Source organism: Gymnodraco acuticeps, unplaced genomic scaffold (assembly GCF_902827175.1).
Source record: "Gymnodraco acuticeps unplaced genomic scaffold, fGymAcu1.1, whole genome shotgun sequence".
Classification (NCBI taxonomy): domain Eukaryota; kingdom Metazoa; phylum Chordata; class Actinopteri; order Perciformes; family Bathydraconidae; genus Gymnodraco; species Gymnodraco acuticeps.
In genome coordinates, this window is record NW_022989799.1 from 3,284,816 (window position 1) to 3,300,983 (window position 16,168).

The window sequence follows — 16,168 nt, forward strand, 5'->3', positions numbered from 1 at the left end:
GCAACAAACGACTCATTTGATAATCGATTAATCTATCGATTAATGAAACGACTAATCGACTATTCAGACTATTACTGTATGCCTTGCACAATTTCTCAAGCGCTCTTGTTTAGCCATCAACTTTTAGATTTAGCTTGAGGTTGTTTTAGGCATGTGGAAACTAACAATGAAGACAATAAAGATGAATACTTGATTCAAAAATACAAACATTATTAAATTAACTTGCCAAATTGTGAACAAAATTAACATTGCTTTTTATTTAAATTAAATCAATAATATTTCGCATCAAAAGAAACAACAATGTTTTAACAAATCGTATTCAATAATGTGATGACAGAACTGTAAACAGAATAGCTGAAACTTTAACAAAATAAATAACTCAGTTACCTCTAATCATTAACCCATGTTTGTATAATGTAGTTAACTCCGTGTGTTGCTGCTAGCATACATAACACCTGACGTGGAAACGTTACTCGTGGATGGGGCTACAGAGCTGCTAGAAAGACGGTCGAACCCGGTACATTCCTCCGTCTGGATGTGGTGCGCTTTTGCTAAATGTTTAGACACATTGCTCGTGTTACCGCCCTCACATGCTGAACTCTCTTGGCAACGAGCATTGTCCGCCTCAAGACGGGTAACATTTAACCACACATTGGAGCGCTTCTCTCCGCCATCCCCTCCGTGTGTTGCTGCATGTAGCAGCTGCGTGTGTGTAAACTGCCCCGCCCCCTCGCGCACAGACGGGAGAGAGAAAGATCTCGTCTGGATTGGAAAGATCGAAAATACACCGACCATAGACGCATTTGTTTGTCTTTTTGCATGTTAGAAACGAGTTGGCGACACTAAGATTGCGAGATAATGTTTGTGTAGCAATAATACAGACCTTTCTCTTTCTCAACTCGCTACTCGGAGGGAAGTCGCTGTCATATGCCTTGTGAACACTCCGATAATGCCTCTCCACGTTACCTTTCTTTGGCAGAGCGACGCTTGCTTTACAAATAAGGCAAATAACCTTTGAATGTGACATCACAACAAAATATTCTTCCTCCCATTCTGGGTGGAAGTGGTTTGTCTTTAGCTTCTTGCTCGGTCCCGCACTCATTTTGTTGTTTGTCTCTTGTTTGTCTCTTTAAATTAATTTGAGTTTTCCCGGCACTTGACTGATTTTGTATCGCTTTGCATTCTAGGTTAACAGACTGGAAAGCGATAGGTCGCTTTTTCTGTCAATCAAGTAAACTCCTGAATTAAGTGACAGGGAGGCCAAGGGAGGAGGGATCAACACCTGTTTTGTCCATTTTAACTATATGCCCTGGCTGCGGAACGCAGAATGGGGCGGGGTCGGACGTCCGACCCCTCCTCCGCCCCATTCCTATAGGCCCTGGCTGCGGAATGGGGCGGGGTCGGATGTGGGCGGGGCTGGACGTCCGATGGGCGGGGTGTATGGATATCCTAATGACACAAACAGCATCATCTGCTGGACAACTACAAGAAGTACAAATACAAATCTGCACTCGACTAAATATAATTAAAAAACTTCATACTAATTAAATGCATGAATGTATTTAAATATGTGGTATAAAAAGTCATATTTTCTATTAGTGTATTTAAGTTCATTATTTAATATTTGTTTTAATTGATATATTAGTGTATTTAAGTATATTATTTAATATTTGTTTTAATTGATTATTCATTTAGTTAGTTCTGTGCATACTCATATCTAGTCCATATATTTCAAATGATACATTGCACTGCATTTCATAGAATGATAGAAAAAGCATTTATTATTTACAACATTTATCATATAACAGAACAATCATTAAGATAACTGAACCGAAAAAGCAAATACAGTAAATATAAAAACCAAACCAAGTATACAAAAAAAAAATCTATACAACAGTGAAAGGCTTTGCTGATGCAAACATTCAACCGCGCTCTTCAAAACAGGCATGAACCTTAAGGTTTTCTTTGTCAATGCACTGCTCAAAAAACATTAAATAGTCAGAATCAAATTTGAACCTGAACATAAATGGGTCCATCCTGTCTTCCCAGCTGTCTTCGTCCTGCAGGTTGCTGGCTTCACCAAGGTTATGGAGAGCTGCTTCTCTGTCCAGTGGGGCCATGGAAAGAATTTGTGGCAGGATGACTTTATCTCCCATATTCTTTGCAGAGCACCACTGAGATGCCGCCATAGCACTACTTATAAAGGGGTGCTTCTCCTACAGCAGTGGTTCTCAAACTTTTTCTGTCATTCCCCACTTTGAACAGGTGGGCCTTTTCAAGCCCCACCTGTTCCTCTTAAGCTTAATTTGTCAAGCTTAAAATTGTCAAATGTATCGTTCTATAACAGTCTCCAACCTTTTTTAGGATGAGAGCTACTTTCAAAAACTAAAACTAAAAAAATAGCTACTTTTACTCCTCTTTTTGGTTGCACATTTTAACATTATTATATGCTACCTTTAACCTTTGTGTGCTGCAACTGACAGTGGCTGACAGTTAACAATAGTTTGCAGCTCTTTTTGGTAGCAATACATGTATGTATGTAGTGCTTATATGCTTATAGATGCAGTATATTTACAGTGCATATTTAAGGCTATTTCTGCTGTACACCAGTATAAAGGTAATACCTCAGTTTTCTACTTGTTTACTTTTACCCTTTACTAGTATTTTAAATATGTATCTTTCTACCTTGCTTGTGCATCACTTTCCTTTGGGATAAATATAGTACCTATATATACATATGTATGTTGTGCATTTTGTCACATGCATTTTGTTTGTTGTTCAAGTTATGCCCTAACATTGGCTTTTACCTTTATGTTTCACCGTTGCATGATTTTGTATGTGGTTAATCACCAAATGCCTTTCTGCAGTCTTATAAGAGCAGAATGGGCACTGATAAAAAGGTGAACCGGCGGACTGTAGGGGCACAGGTTCTTCTCCCTCAGTAAGAATGGTATGGTGTCTGAGGAAGAACACAACATGGAATACATTCAAATCAGAGTCTACATGTATCAAATGTTGTTATTTCTTTAAGCAGATCGATTCAGTTGGTTTGTAATAATTTAAAAACACATCAAGATGAACAATGTAGATATTCTACATCTATGGATTCTTACGAACATTTCAAGACCAAGCATGCTGCGCTAATGTATTAGTATGGCCATACAGACAACTTACAAGGTAGGAACTTGGCGGCGAATGTCTACTGGGTTGCATAATACATAATTTATTACCTTCGGTCGTTCCCTTCCATGATAATGATGATGTATAATCGTCTTCAAATGTAATAACGCGGACAAACAGACCAACTAGGTGATCACATGGTCTGTTCTTCTTCTTCTTCTTCTTCTCTCTTCTTCTTCTTTTCTTCTTTTCTTCTTCTTCTTCTCTCTTCTTCTTCTTCTTCTTCTTCTTCTTCTTCTTCTTTTCTTATTCTTACTTCTTCTTCTTCTTGGCGGTAGGGAAACAGCTGATGTGTAATGTGGACTCACAAGGCGGGGTCGCGGAATGGGGCGGAGGAGGGGTCGGACGTCCGACCCCGCCTTTTATCCGACCCCGCCCCATTCCGCGTTCCGCAGCGAGGACCTTCTCCATTTTAACGGGGCTGGATTTTTTTTTTTTTATGAATGACTCGCGATCTACCAGAATTGCCCCCGCGGTCGACGTACTGGGCACCTCTGATCTAAAGGGTCATACATCTGAGAGCAGAGCTGAGGAACTCACCGCTTGTTTTCTTCTCCCTGATTTCTGACTTGTTGTAAAACAGGGTGATTAAAAACCCTGATGTGTCTTGCTTTAATTGCAGGGTGTGATCACAGTGTGACACATCGGAGGACTTTTATCAGCCAGTGTGTTTGTGTGCGTATGCATGCTGTGTTTTGGGATGGTTATAGATTTTCATATCCTTTCATTTTATATGTATGAATGTCACCTTACCTCAAACACATGCAATTCATGGATTAGGTTACATCACATGATGAGCTGAAGACCACTCATGTCTCCAGCCATGTACTTACAGGTACATTGAGACCTGTTGAGACCTGTAAGGCATTGAGAACATGTCTTTATATTTGCTTCAGATGTATTTTTAAAAACCTCAAATGATTTGGCTGTAGGTCAATTATTTAATGATACATAGTCTAGCTCAGGGGTACTCAAATACAAATCTTAAAGGTCCAAAATAAATGTTTCAATAAGACAAAGGTCCGTTTATTACGGTCATTCAAACTTTTAAACAATTGCAACAAGATTCTTAACACGAGGTTGCAAAAACAAAAATAATCTGTATGCAGCCGTTTTCATTGTTATTGTTTCTGTGCTTGACCCCTCAGAGTCGCAGTGTAAGAGCTGCACAGTTATGAATAAAGGTAGCTGCACCCTTACCTCTTTCATTCAGCATTCCCATTATTGCTTTATAAATGTCTTGCCCCCTTGTGTGTCACTGAGGTTCGTCAGGCCCAACACATCTTCAACAAACTCCCCCTTTGCCTCATCATACAAACTCACAAACACCAGCAACTGAGCATTGTCAGTGGTGTCAGTGGACTCACCCACAGCTAAGGAAATGCACTGTGCATTTTTTATTCCATCACAAAGCTGATGAATCAAATCACCAGCCAGTATTTCTGTTCTTCTGGTTGCTGTGCAATCTGAGAGGGGATTTGCTTGATTTGACCTGTTATTTCCTCTTTTTGTTTGCCTTCAACATGGTCTCCATCACTTCAGTCATGCATTCTTTTATACTGCAGTTATTATCCAGTGGAAAGCCCTTACCTACTGGCCTAGTTAAATCAAAGTGGTTACTTTTTTTTGGCTGGGCAGTGTAGTTTTACACAACGTCTGATTTGACTTTCTCAGGAATTAAAACAGTTTTTTGGGGGCAGACCCCCTCAAAGAAAACAATATATTTACACACGTAAGGTCATCATCTTAATAGTTTTGTATGCTCATCCGTGAGCAGAGCATCAAGTTGACATGTCTATTACAGCTGAATGCGGCGATTACCATTTTGTTCAGCAAAACGCCTCACAAACGTATTGATCAACAGCTTTAGTGCGTTTTGATTCAATGCTGAGTACAGCCAAACTGACAGTCTCTTCTCTGTCAGTGTAGACCGCAAATACCTCATTGCTTCAGTGCGTGGGTCCGAATGCTTCTCGTTTTGCGCCGTCCAGTTAAAAATGAAATCGCCGCCAAATCGTATGTCGACGCTCGCGCCAGGACCGGGGGAGGGGTTACATGACGTGCATCTTGTGCTGCATTCACTTGCACTCGGACATTAGAGACTTTCTCTCATAAATGTCCGATGAGCCACAACTTTTCTTTCAAAACAAAGCTGCCAACTGGGGTGGCAGCTGGGGTGGCAAGGCCTATTTTTAGGGTGTCAGTTGCCACCCCGGTAGGTGAAACTAGGCTACTAGCTACAGTACAGATGGAACTAGATGAGCTGTTAACTCTCGCTCTGAATTTTTTTTGTTTTTGTTTTAATTCTCGCTCTGACTTAGACAGGTTGAAAGAGATACACACATTTTTCCCACCCGCATTCCGCGAAGACCCGCCCTACTGTGCCTCTGATTCGCAGATTGTTTGGGGGGAAAAACGCTGACTGGATGCTGAATGTGATTGGACCAAAGCGTTGACACACACAGGTGGAACACAGTGGAACAGTCAGACATGCAGAGCGCTGTTTGCAGTGGACATAGCGGAGAATTTTGACTCGTTGCGAATGCGTTGTGGCGATGTCTCACATATAATACAGAGAGATCATACATATGAAAAGTATAATTTGCTCAGAGTCCGGAGACAGTGCTGGTTCGGTCCGGATCCGGACCGGAGTCTGTAGTTTGAGGATGCCTGGTCTAGCTTATTAAGAGCATCTATCTCATTCTGTTTTTGGAGCTAGAGATGGAAAAACATATTGCTTAAGTGTTTAATAGTATTTTCAATCTGGATCTACGTTTTAATCCCTTGTCAAACCCATTTCAGTTGTTGGCATTTAAATATGCTAAGAGAACAATACAATAATTGTTGGGGAAATATTTAACTTTGACCCAGTTTATCAATCAATCAATCAATCAATGTTTATTTATATAGCCCAATATCACAAATGTTACATTTGTCTCAGTGGTCTTCACAGTGTGTACAGAATATCAGTATGACAATACGACACCCTCTGTCCTTAGACCCTCACATCGTACAAGGAAAAACTTCCAGAGAAAACCCCACAGTTTAAAGGGAAAAATGGGAGAAACCTCAGGGAGAGCAACAGAGGAGGGATCCCTCTCCCAGGACGGACAGACTTGCAATATATGCCGTATGTAAATCGAAAAGATGATACATTTGCAACATAGGTAGTCCAAATGTTTGGAAATGCATGTGTCTATAATAAGAAGATGAATCCATGAGGATGTCAACAATCTTGTGGGAGCCATCAGTGAAGTAGTATAGTGAGAGTCTGGCAGGACCGCAGAGACAGGTTCAGCTACGACTCGAAGTCCAGGACTCAGATCCAGTGCTCAGGATAGAGGATCCAGGACACACGACCACAGCTACAGGATCAGCCTCGACTCAGGATCCCGGCGTAGATATAGACACAAAAAAGAGATTTGGGGGAAGCTGGGTTAATCGGAACATGAGAGTACACAGGTACAAACAGCCAGAAAGACGGAGTAAAGTGCCCCCCTCAACAGTCCAAGCCTATAGCAGCTAAACTAACGTGTCTACATACATGCACTCCCTTAGGATAGGTTGAGGGAAAAGGGTAGCAAGTAAGAAGTAGGAAACAGAGGTGGAGAGGCACACAGGGAAAAAGGTCCCCATTGGAACCTGAATTTGTCAGAGGTAGGAGTGGGTCAGTGACTACGTTCCACACTCCCCGGCCGGGCTAGGCGTTCTCTGCAACCTGTTACCCTCTAATATACCTCGAGAGGTCATAGAGGGGAAAGGTTTGGATAAAGTTTTAAATATAAGATCTAAGTTTTTAGGATTTAAGTGAAAGAGTAAGAACTAAAATGTATAGGTGAAGAGGCACAACGTATCTACGTCAATGCACTCTTATTAGATTATTTTATTTTATCACTATAAGCTTTATCAAAAAGGAAGGTCTTAAGCATACTCTTAAAAACCGATAGGCTGTCTGCCGCCCGAACACAAACTGGAAGCTGATTCCACAAATGTGGAGCTTGATAAGAAAAGGCTCTGGCTCCCATTGTACTTTTAGAGAATCTAGGAACAACCAACAACCCTGCATTATTGGAACGCAATGCCCTAGTAGGACAGTAGGGTATAATGAGTTCTTTAAGGTAAGATGGTGCCTGCCCATTAAGGGCTTTGTAGGCGAGAAGAATAATTTAAATTCTATCCTGTGTTCTATAGGGAGCCAGCCAGAACAGGAGTAATGTGGTCCCTTTTCCTAACTCTGGTTAGTACACGAGCTGCAGCATTTTGAATCAGCTGAAGCAACTTGACTGACTTCTTGGTACTCCCTGATAATAAAGAGTTACAATAATCCAGCCTAGAAGTAACAAATGCATGGATTAGTTTCTCTGCATCGTTTTGAGGCAAAATATGCCTAATTTTGGCAATGTTGCCTAGATGGAAGTAGGCGGTCCTTGAGATTGATTTTATGTGGGCGTTAAAGGATAAATGCTGATCAAATATAACACCAAGATTCCTTACAGTCTCACTGGAGGCCAAACTAATGCCATCCATAACTAGTATATCTTTAGATAGTTTGTTTCGTATATTCTTTGGGCCGAGTACAATAACTTCAGTTTTGGTCGTGTTTAACATCAACAAATGTAAGGTCATCCACGTTTTTAAGTCCTTGAGGCAGTCTTGAATTTTATTTAGGTGATTGGTTTCATCAGGCTTGATGGATAAATATAGTTGAGTATCATCCGCATAACAGTGGAAATTTACAGAATGATTCCTTATAATATTGCCTAGCGGAAGCATATATAGTGTGAACAAAATAGGTCCAAGCACTGAGCCCTGTGGCACTCCATGGCTAACTTTGGTTTGCATGGAAGATTCATCGTTGACACGTACAAACTGAGAGCGTTCAGATAGATAGGACCTAAACCAGCCTAAAGCAATTCCCTGTATGGCAACTAAGTGCTCTAGTCTTTGCAATAGGATATCATGGTCGATAGTATCAAATGCAGCACTGAGATCGAGCAAAACAAGAATAGAGACAAGTCCCTTGTCTGAGGCTATTAGAATGTCATTTGTGACTTTAACCAGAGCTGTCTCTGTGCTATGATGTGTTCTAAAGCCAGACTGAAAATCTTCAAATAAAACATTGTTTTTTAAGTAATCACACAACTTTTTTACGACCGCTTTCTCAAGAATCTTTGAGAGGAATGGGAGATTAGAAATAGGTCTATAATTGGCTAAAACCTCTGGATCGAGGTTGTGCTTTTTAAGAAGAGGTTTTATTACTGCAACTTTAAATGGTTGTGGAACAATGCCTGATAATAAAGACATATTCATAATATTTAATAAAGAAGTGCTAATTAATGGAAAAACTTCTTTTAACAGCTTAGTTGGAATTGGGTCTAAGATACACGTTGATGATTTAGAAGAAAAAATCATTGAATTTAATTGTTCAAGGTTTAAGCATTCTAGTTTAATATTAGAACTCACGCTTCCGGGAGCCGTTGATAACACTATACTGGTCAAAGGCAAGAGGTCATTAATTTTGTTTCTAAGAGTAACAATTTTATCGTTAAAAAAGCAAATAAAATCATTACTACTGAATGCTATGGGAATAGAAGACTCAATAGAGCTGTGGCTCTCTGTCAGCCTGGCTACAGTGCTGAAAAGAAATCTTGCATTATTCTTATTCTCATCTATTAATGAAGAGTAGTAGGCTGCTCTCGCTTTACGCAGTGCTTTCTTATATTCAATGAGAGTAATATGCCAAATGAGATTCTTCAAGTTTAGTGGAACGCCATATCCTTTCAAGTTGTCTCGACTTTTGCTTTATTTTGCGGGTTTCGGCATTATGCCATGGAGCTAATCTATGTTGTTTTATTTTCTTCTTTTTCAAAGGAGCAACAGAGTCTAATTTTATTCGCAGCGCATCTGTAGCACTATCAACAACATGATCAATTTGGGGTGGTGTACATTTTGTATACATTTCCTCCCCTACATGCAGACATGCTATCGAGTTAAGTATTGTTCAAACTGTCCTGACTGAGCACACACACCTGTAACCTTGGCTGCTGTGCTCTCAGTGTTTTGTCTCCCTGTTCCTGCCTATTGGCGTCAGCTGATAGAGGTGTTATCATTCTATCTTTTTATGCACAATGTTGATTATTCTCTCAGAACTAGCTAAATACATGGGTCTGGGGTAGAGTTCTTCAGAATTGATTGTGGCATCTCAACCGTGTGGTTAACTCGTGGCCCGTGACATGTCTTGTGAACTCTCCGGCCGAAGCTCCAAATAAACCGTCAGTGTTTGCCATCAAAGCTCCAGCTCTCCTCGTGTCTCTCTGAGTCCTGACTCCAATTGCTTCAGAAGTTTCCCCCACAATAATATGGTAAGTATGAGAGGTGCAATGATCACGTATCTTTCGAGGCTGACCCAAAAGTTAGCATTGCTAGGGATCCCTTGACCAAAATGTTGGTATATTGCAGAAAATAAGCTCTGTGGAAAACACACATTTATGATATTTATATATATTATGATATATTAATGTCCACATATAAACACCACTTTGTGATTTTTTTTACTGTAAATGCAGTCAACAGTAGTAAAACTATCGCATTGCTGTGCATCACCATTGCTAAGCTACACTGTAAAATATTACCATGATTTTACAATATTTAGCTGTAATATTTTACAATAAATTACTGTTTTACCACTTTACAGTCTTTACCTGTAATGTTCACAATATAATACTGTAATTTTGAATTTCTGTGAAATCAATACAGGCACAGTTAATTACTGTGAATGTACAGGATCAATAATTACCAGGATTTCACAACATGTTACTGTATTATTTCACAGTAAAATACTGTATTCAGACCATCCTCTGTGATAACACAACAAATTAAGTGATTTTCTTGCTTTCATCGCTCTTGCTTGGCTTTAAATACTAATTTATTTCTTTGGTGCAGGTTTTACTTAAATTGAAAGGGGTACCGCTGCATGTGCCTTAAAATAAACGATGCAACATATACATCTATGTAAAATTGAAATGGTTGTCTTGGCTTATTGTTTTCAGGTGCTTCCTGGGCATTAATCCTGAGACGGGCTCGAAAGCCAAAAAGAGGCATGGCAATTTAAACCCCCATGTCAGCACATTCTTCAGAAAAATTGTTGACTTTGAGTGGATGTCTGTAGACATGGGTTACGTGCTCCCCTCCTTGTTTTCTTTCTGTCTCCCAGCTGCAGGTGCAACTGGTCTGCCCCTGGCTCCGCCTCTGCCCAGGTGCACCTGGTCTGCCCCTGGCTCCGCCTCTGCCCAGGTGCACCTGGTCTGCCCCTGGCTCCGCCTCTGCCCAGGTGTTCCAAATTCCACTCAGCCGTGTAATATAAAGAGAAGTTGAAAGAGAAGGATGTCTCGCCTGTCCTAACGCCGGGAGACACTCTCCTTAGAATACCTCTTTGCCATTTTGAGCTGTAGGCCATATTTTTGCAGGTGTCTTTATGTTTAACCTGGAGGACCTGGTAGTCCAGTTTTCGCGGCTTTATTTAGTTTCCCATAGGGTTTATAATTGATTTCTGGTTAGGGGGAGTTCTGGGTCCTACGGCCCGTGGTGTGGCTGGCTCGGGTTCCCTCCTTCTGTTTGTTCCTTTTGGCCAGTCCTTCACACCTCTTTTTGTTTCCCGTTTCGCTTGTGTGAGCAAACGGCTGATTATCAATAAATGCTCGTTACCAAGTACCAGTTATTGTGTGTATTCTTTCATGTTGCGGGTCTCAGCACCAGCCACTACGCGGAGTAGAGGTTGGGGCCGTAACAACATGTCCAAGACACTGTGAAATGTACTTCAATGGAGTAATACAAAGTTAAAATGGGCATTTTCTTTGTTTTTCTTTGTTGATTGAGCTGATTGAATTGTGTAGTTATGGTAAAATCCCAGTGAAATAGTCAGATTTACAATATATTATCGTATTATTTACATTTTTATATTTACAGTAAATTACTGGCTACTGTGTTGCATTACTTCTACAGTAATAGTGTGAAAATAGAGGTAATTACTGTAATGTATGTACAGCAAGGTACCATAATATCACAGCTCTGTACTGCTATATTACAGTAATTCCATGGGCATGGCAACTGTAAAGTCACAGTATTTAGTTGTACTTTTATTCTAATTTACTGTAAAATATCTACAGTAATTGACTGTGAAATATTCACAGTCAATTACTGTGAAATATTCCGTCAATTACCGTGAAATCCATGCAACTAGTAGCCAGTAATTTACTGTAATTTTACAGTCAAACATTTTACAGTGTAAAGACGGATTTATTTAGTCCCTTTTTTAGCAACCACCGACACATTGAAGCTTCAAACACAGACCTTATTTCAGGCATCTAACCAAAAACAGGTTGAAAATAAATGTTGATGGCGAAACCAGAAGTGGTAATAAGCCAAGTCAATTCCAGGTTGTAGGACTCCATTCAAAGTGATATGATCCGACCCCAACTCTTGTTATGACCCCATTTACCATTTGCCCACATCCTTCCTGTCAAGAATAGGAGGTTGCAACGTCTCGAAAGGTTGAAATTGTTCAAAAAGTATATTTTGCTTTAAACTGTAGTGTGATGTTTGGTAGAGCCTTCAACGTTCTAAAGCAATATTTTCTAACAATGAACAACCATACAAGTGTTGACTGGTAGTTTCAGCTGAAACATTCACATGTTATACTCTTTAACACATCTGTGACCTTTCCTCATATAGCAAAGGGAAGCATCCCAGGCAGATGTGCCTCTGTCATCTCCAGACCATGTGAACTCTATTAATGCACACATCTGTACGTAGAGCGATGTCTGTTTCCTGTCCAAGGTCAATGTTGATATGAAATATGTTATTTTGGTTAGCAGTGTCTAGTAACTTGATCTCCTGAAATAACAGAGAATTCTGCTTTTTGAGGAGAAGTGACTAGAAACCTTGAGGCCAGCGGATCCAGATGTTTGTAATAGTTCACATTGTGATCTTCATTCCATTTGGTCCTCCTGTGCATGGCAGCCGGCTAGTTTTCCAGAGGGTTGACTTCTTGGTTGGACGGCACAGAAATATCCCAGCTGTGGCAAGGGAGGGGGGACAAAATCCGGAGCTCCTGTTTGAGGGAGGAACTGATATGGATCTTGCATGGTGGGTTTAACCTGTTAAACCCGGGAGCTGCAGGTTTTTTCTTCACGAAACTGTGTCTCAGGGCTTCTTAACATTTAAAAACCTATTAGTGTGTCATACCCACTTAACAGGAAGAAACTCAGCTAACTGACGATATGAACCATTTCATTACATATGAGATCTGCACAAACAATATAACAATATTGATTAGCAAGCTGAGATTCCACAGATTCCAGAAATATAAGTATCATCACTTAGCGATCAGAACTCGCGACAGGAGAAGCGAATACAGACATCACAACACGGAGCTTTACGGAGCAAACACAGAGATATTCTTACCTTTGCTGTTTCTGATCAAAAGTTGTTTTAAGTTGTCATTAAAACGATAAAAACGCTGCTAATGGTTAATCCAATGTGTCTGTGTCACTTTGAAATTATTACTGATAATCCATCTTCATATTTACTAGTTTGAGCCTAGGTTTCAGTTTTCAGTTTTCAGAGCGTAACATAGCTTTCGACTGCGTGTGCGTCACTCTCACTCCTCAATGGTAACGTGTGTGTATGTGGAACTTCCCCTTCGATTATATTGGCTCTAACGGTCCAAAAGAGATGTCAATCACCAAAATCGACCAATGGATTCCAGAGAAACGGCAAATCCACCCAAATCCACCCAAATGACCCCCATTTGGACGGACACTATAATTTAGATTTTTTTTACTATGTTCAATCTGAATTTACTTTAAAATAAAAACATTTATATTGATTCTGACTTTTCTACATCCAACTCACAGGTTTATCATTGCTTTGAGAAAAAATATTATTAATTTACCCCTTTTTAGAAGTGAAGATATAGTTATTTGTTCTGGGAATGTCATTTTCGAGCCTGAGACCTGAAAAACAGGCTCAAGGCTTAACAGGTTAAACAGTTCCATTGTAGCCTCAAAGCTTAATATAGAAGCAAAGTGTGACTTCATTTTCATGATGAATTAATAGGTTGATAACTTTGTCTCTTAAATGTCGTCAAATATTGAGAAATGAACATCAGCACTCCCTAAATCCTAAGGTGATATCTACAAATCCTTTGTTTTGTCTGGCAAACGACCATACATTTTGAAATGTTTTTGTTTCCTTTCATGACAGAGCAAGAAATGCAGCAAATTGTTACATTTGATAAGCTGGAACCAGCACATGTTTGGCCTTTGCTTGAAAAAAGGATTAAAATAATAATCAATCATCAAAAAAGGTAAAGAATGTCTTTACATACGTTGTAAGTTTGAGAATATGTTGGTTTAATTGGAACAGCAAAAATGTGTATTAAACTATCCAACTATGAACTTTGCTTATAGCTCATGAAAAGCCAATTCCTCACTAACATTGCCATATGGGAGAATTGTGAAAGTGCCACATTTGGTGTGGTCACATGTCCTGTTTGTGCACGTCTGGCTGGGGCTAGCACTGACACACAGTGAGCAAATGACATAAACCATTTGCTGCAACCCACACTGCAGACAATACTGAGTCCCTCGTTGAAAGCAGCTTATCCGTGGAAAAAATGTAAATAGAGAGTTGGACGGATGCTCCAGAAGTTTGTCATGGAATGTTTACATAATGTTCAATTTTGTTTTCCCTGTGATTTCCTGGACATTATGCAGAAGCCTGAGATAGCCAGGCAGAGGTCAACAAGCAGACACACACACACAAACACACACAAGCGCAGCACAGCATAGCACAGGACACGCTGCCTGTCCCTGAGTGGGACGTCCGCTGAGGGAGGTGTAGGGTCTGCGGAACAGAAGGGTCTCCTGGGACAAAACCAGTGGCGAGCCGTCAGGGCTAGTTATAAAAGTCACGGCTCGCCACTGGACAAAACACAGCGACAGCATTGGTATCTCATGATCTCAGTGTTGACTACCTTCACTTCATCAAACCATCCTTTTGTTGCTTTAAAAGCAGTTTTTAAAGAACTTGAAATGATATTGTTTTAAACTAAGGCCCTAGAGATAAATATACTCCACTGGGTCTCTGAAACTGTTGTGAGAAACTATTATTATTCAATAATTCTGTGAGTGAAATATGCTGAAATTGACTCTACATTCTCACCGTGTACAGTTGACTCCATGCTGCAGTTTTCGTGTCAAGATGAATCCAAACTGACAGAACCCCAGTAGGATATCGATCCCGATCTACAACAATATAAATCCATATGAATTGTTGCTTACTCACTTGCCTCTCTAAATGGCTGCCTGTAAATCTTGTGGTGGGTTCTCACACAGCGCAGTTATTCTGATTGATTGGTGGAAAAAGAAAGATGTTTTGCACTGAACTTTACAAGCTCCTGAATGCCTACTTCCTGTTTGATGCTTACTACTTAGTGACAACCTCACTGTGCCTTAAAGGGCCTTAAACATGCAAGAACAAGAAATCTGATTGAATGGAAGTCTATTAAATGATAATTGTATTCATTATCTAGGGAAAATGTTTCATCATTTAATTACGGTCTCAATTGTTACTGTAGATCAATACAGTATGATTGTTGTTTTGTAAAATATGGTCATCTTAACAGTTAAATAGACGGAGAAGCAGTGTGTGGTTTAGGGCTCGGCTACTTTGTATTAATAGCCTGGTCTGGATTTAGTCAGTTTGTCAACTTTAACCCTCTCAGTGCGTATAGTGTGTTTTCAGTTCTTAAAATGTAATTGTAACAATTTGGACACTTCAAAAACTCTTGTTCAGCATTCAGCCTGCACCTTCTGTTTACAACAAAAAACAAGATCGTGTCAACCAAAAGCCAAAATCTTGGATTTAATTTTGTCCGCATACCAATGTGTTTTGGCACGGTTATCACGTCCATATGTATTGCTTACAAATAGTACTAACCCAGAAAGACGCGGGTCATGCTATTAGCTAAATATAGGGGTAGCAGGTTTGTTTGTATGCCGTTATATTAACTTTTTAACTACTGTATTATAATGAAAATCATGATTTAGTTAAAGGTCACCTATTATGCAACATCAAAATGTTCATGTATTTTATACATAAACATGTGTCCCCTCTCTGTAAAGAGATTCTGAAAGTTTCAGGAAAAAGATTCTCTCTCTTTTTGTATATAAAAACCTGTCTGAAAATGAGCTGATCAGATTTTGGCCACTTTATGATATCATAACGATTTTTTGGGTTGTGTAACCATTAGCCAATAACCAAGCAAGGTAACCCCCACCACCTTATCACCTGAATCTCCTCCAAGAGCACCATTGTGTTCTTTTTAAACCAAATCTCTCTCAGAGAGGCGTGGGGAGTGGCTCCTTATTTTCATCTAAAGTAACAGACCCAGAATCAGCACTTTTGAAACAGGGCTGAAACAGAGGGGTTTATGGGATGCTGCAATGATCTGTTTGGTATTTCGAGCCAAACACTTCAGAGACATGTTTGTATATATCTGAGACTTATGATATATTGATGAAAAACAGTATAATAGGGGACCTTTAAGTTCTGTAATCGAAGACAAATTGTTTTTTTGTAAAATGTTAGTGGTAAATACACAAGTGTCAGTGTTTCTCCTAGGATGGAGTCATAGCAGCGGTGCTAAGGCACGTGGGCCCAGTATGATGTGAGCATGGAGCGCGTGGAATTTTTTAGTGTGTGCACGTGCACGTGCAAAGCCAATTTGTTTCTATGAGTCTGCCAGCACAAGAAAGGCTCTTGAGGCCTAGTACCAGGGCCAGTACCAGGGCAGCCAATTTGCTGCCCTAGGCGACATATTATAAAGAATAAATGAAAAATCTCTACAACAGACAAATACACTACAAAAACAGAAACTTATTGACATAGGTAATAGACGTCAAAATGGCTTCAAGTGTATTCAGTA

At 39.9% G+C, this 16,168-nt stretch overlaps 1 protein-coding gene and 1 long non-coding RNA gene across 5 annotated transcripts in view; one reads left to right on the forward strand and one right to left on the reverse strand.

The window, feature by feature from the left end:
* The window catches only part of LOC117550931 (adhesion G protein-coupled receptor A3), a 422,488-nt gene that overhangs the window by 15,047 nt on the left and 391,273 nt on the right, over positions 1 to 16,168 (forward strand).
* On the reverse strand, positions 1,326 to 3,322 carry LOC117551020. 4 transcript variants are annotated; one of them, XR_004569736.1, is made up of 3 exons: positions 3,231 to 3,322; positions 2,808 to 2,959; positions 1,326 to 1,449 (listed from the first exon to the last, which is right to left on the reverse strand). It is a non-coding gene; the product is annotated as an uncharacterized LOC117551020 (long non-coding RNA). The 4 variants fall into 4 exon arrangements; XR_004569737.1 differs by having other exon boundaries at positions 1,340 to 1,471; XR_004569738.1 differs by lacking the exon at positions 1,326 to 1,449 and adding an exon at positions 1,552 to 2,103.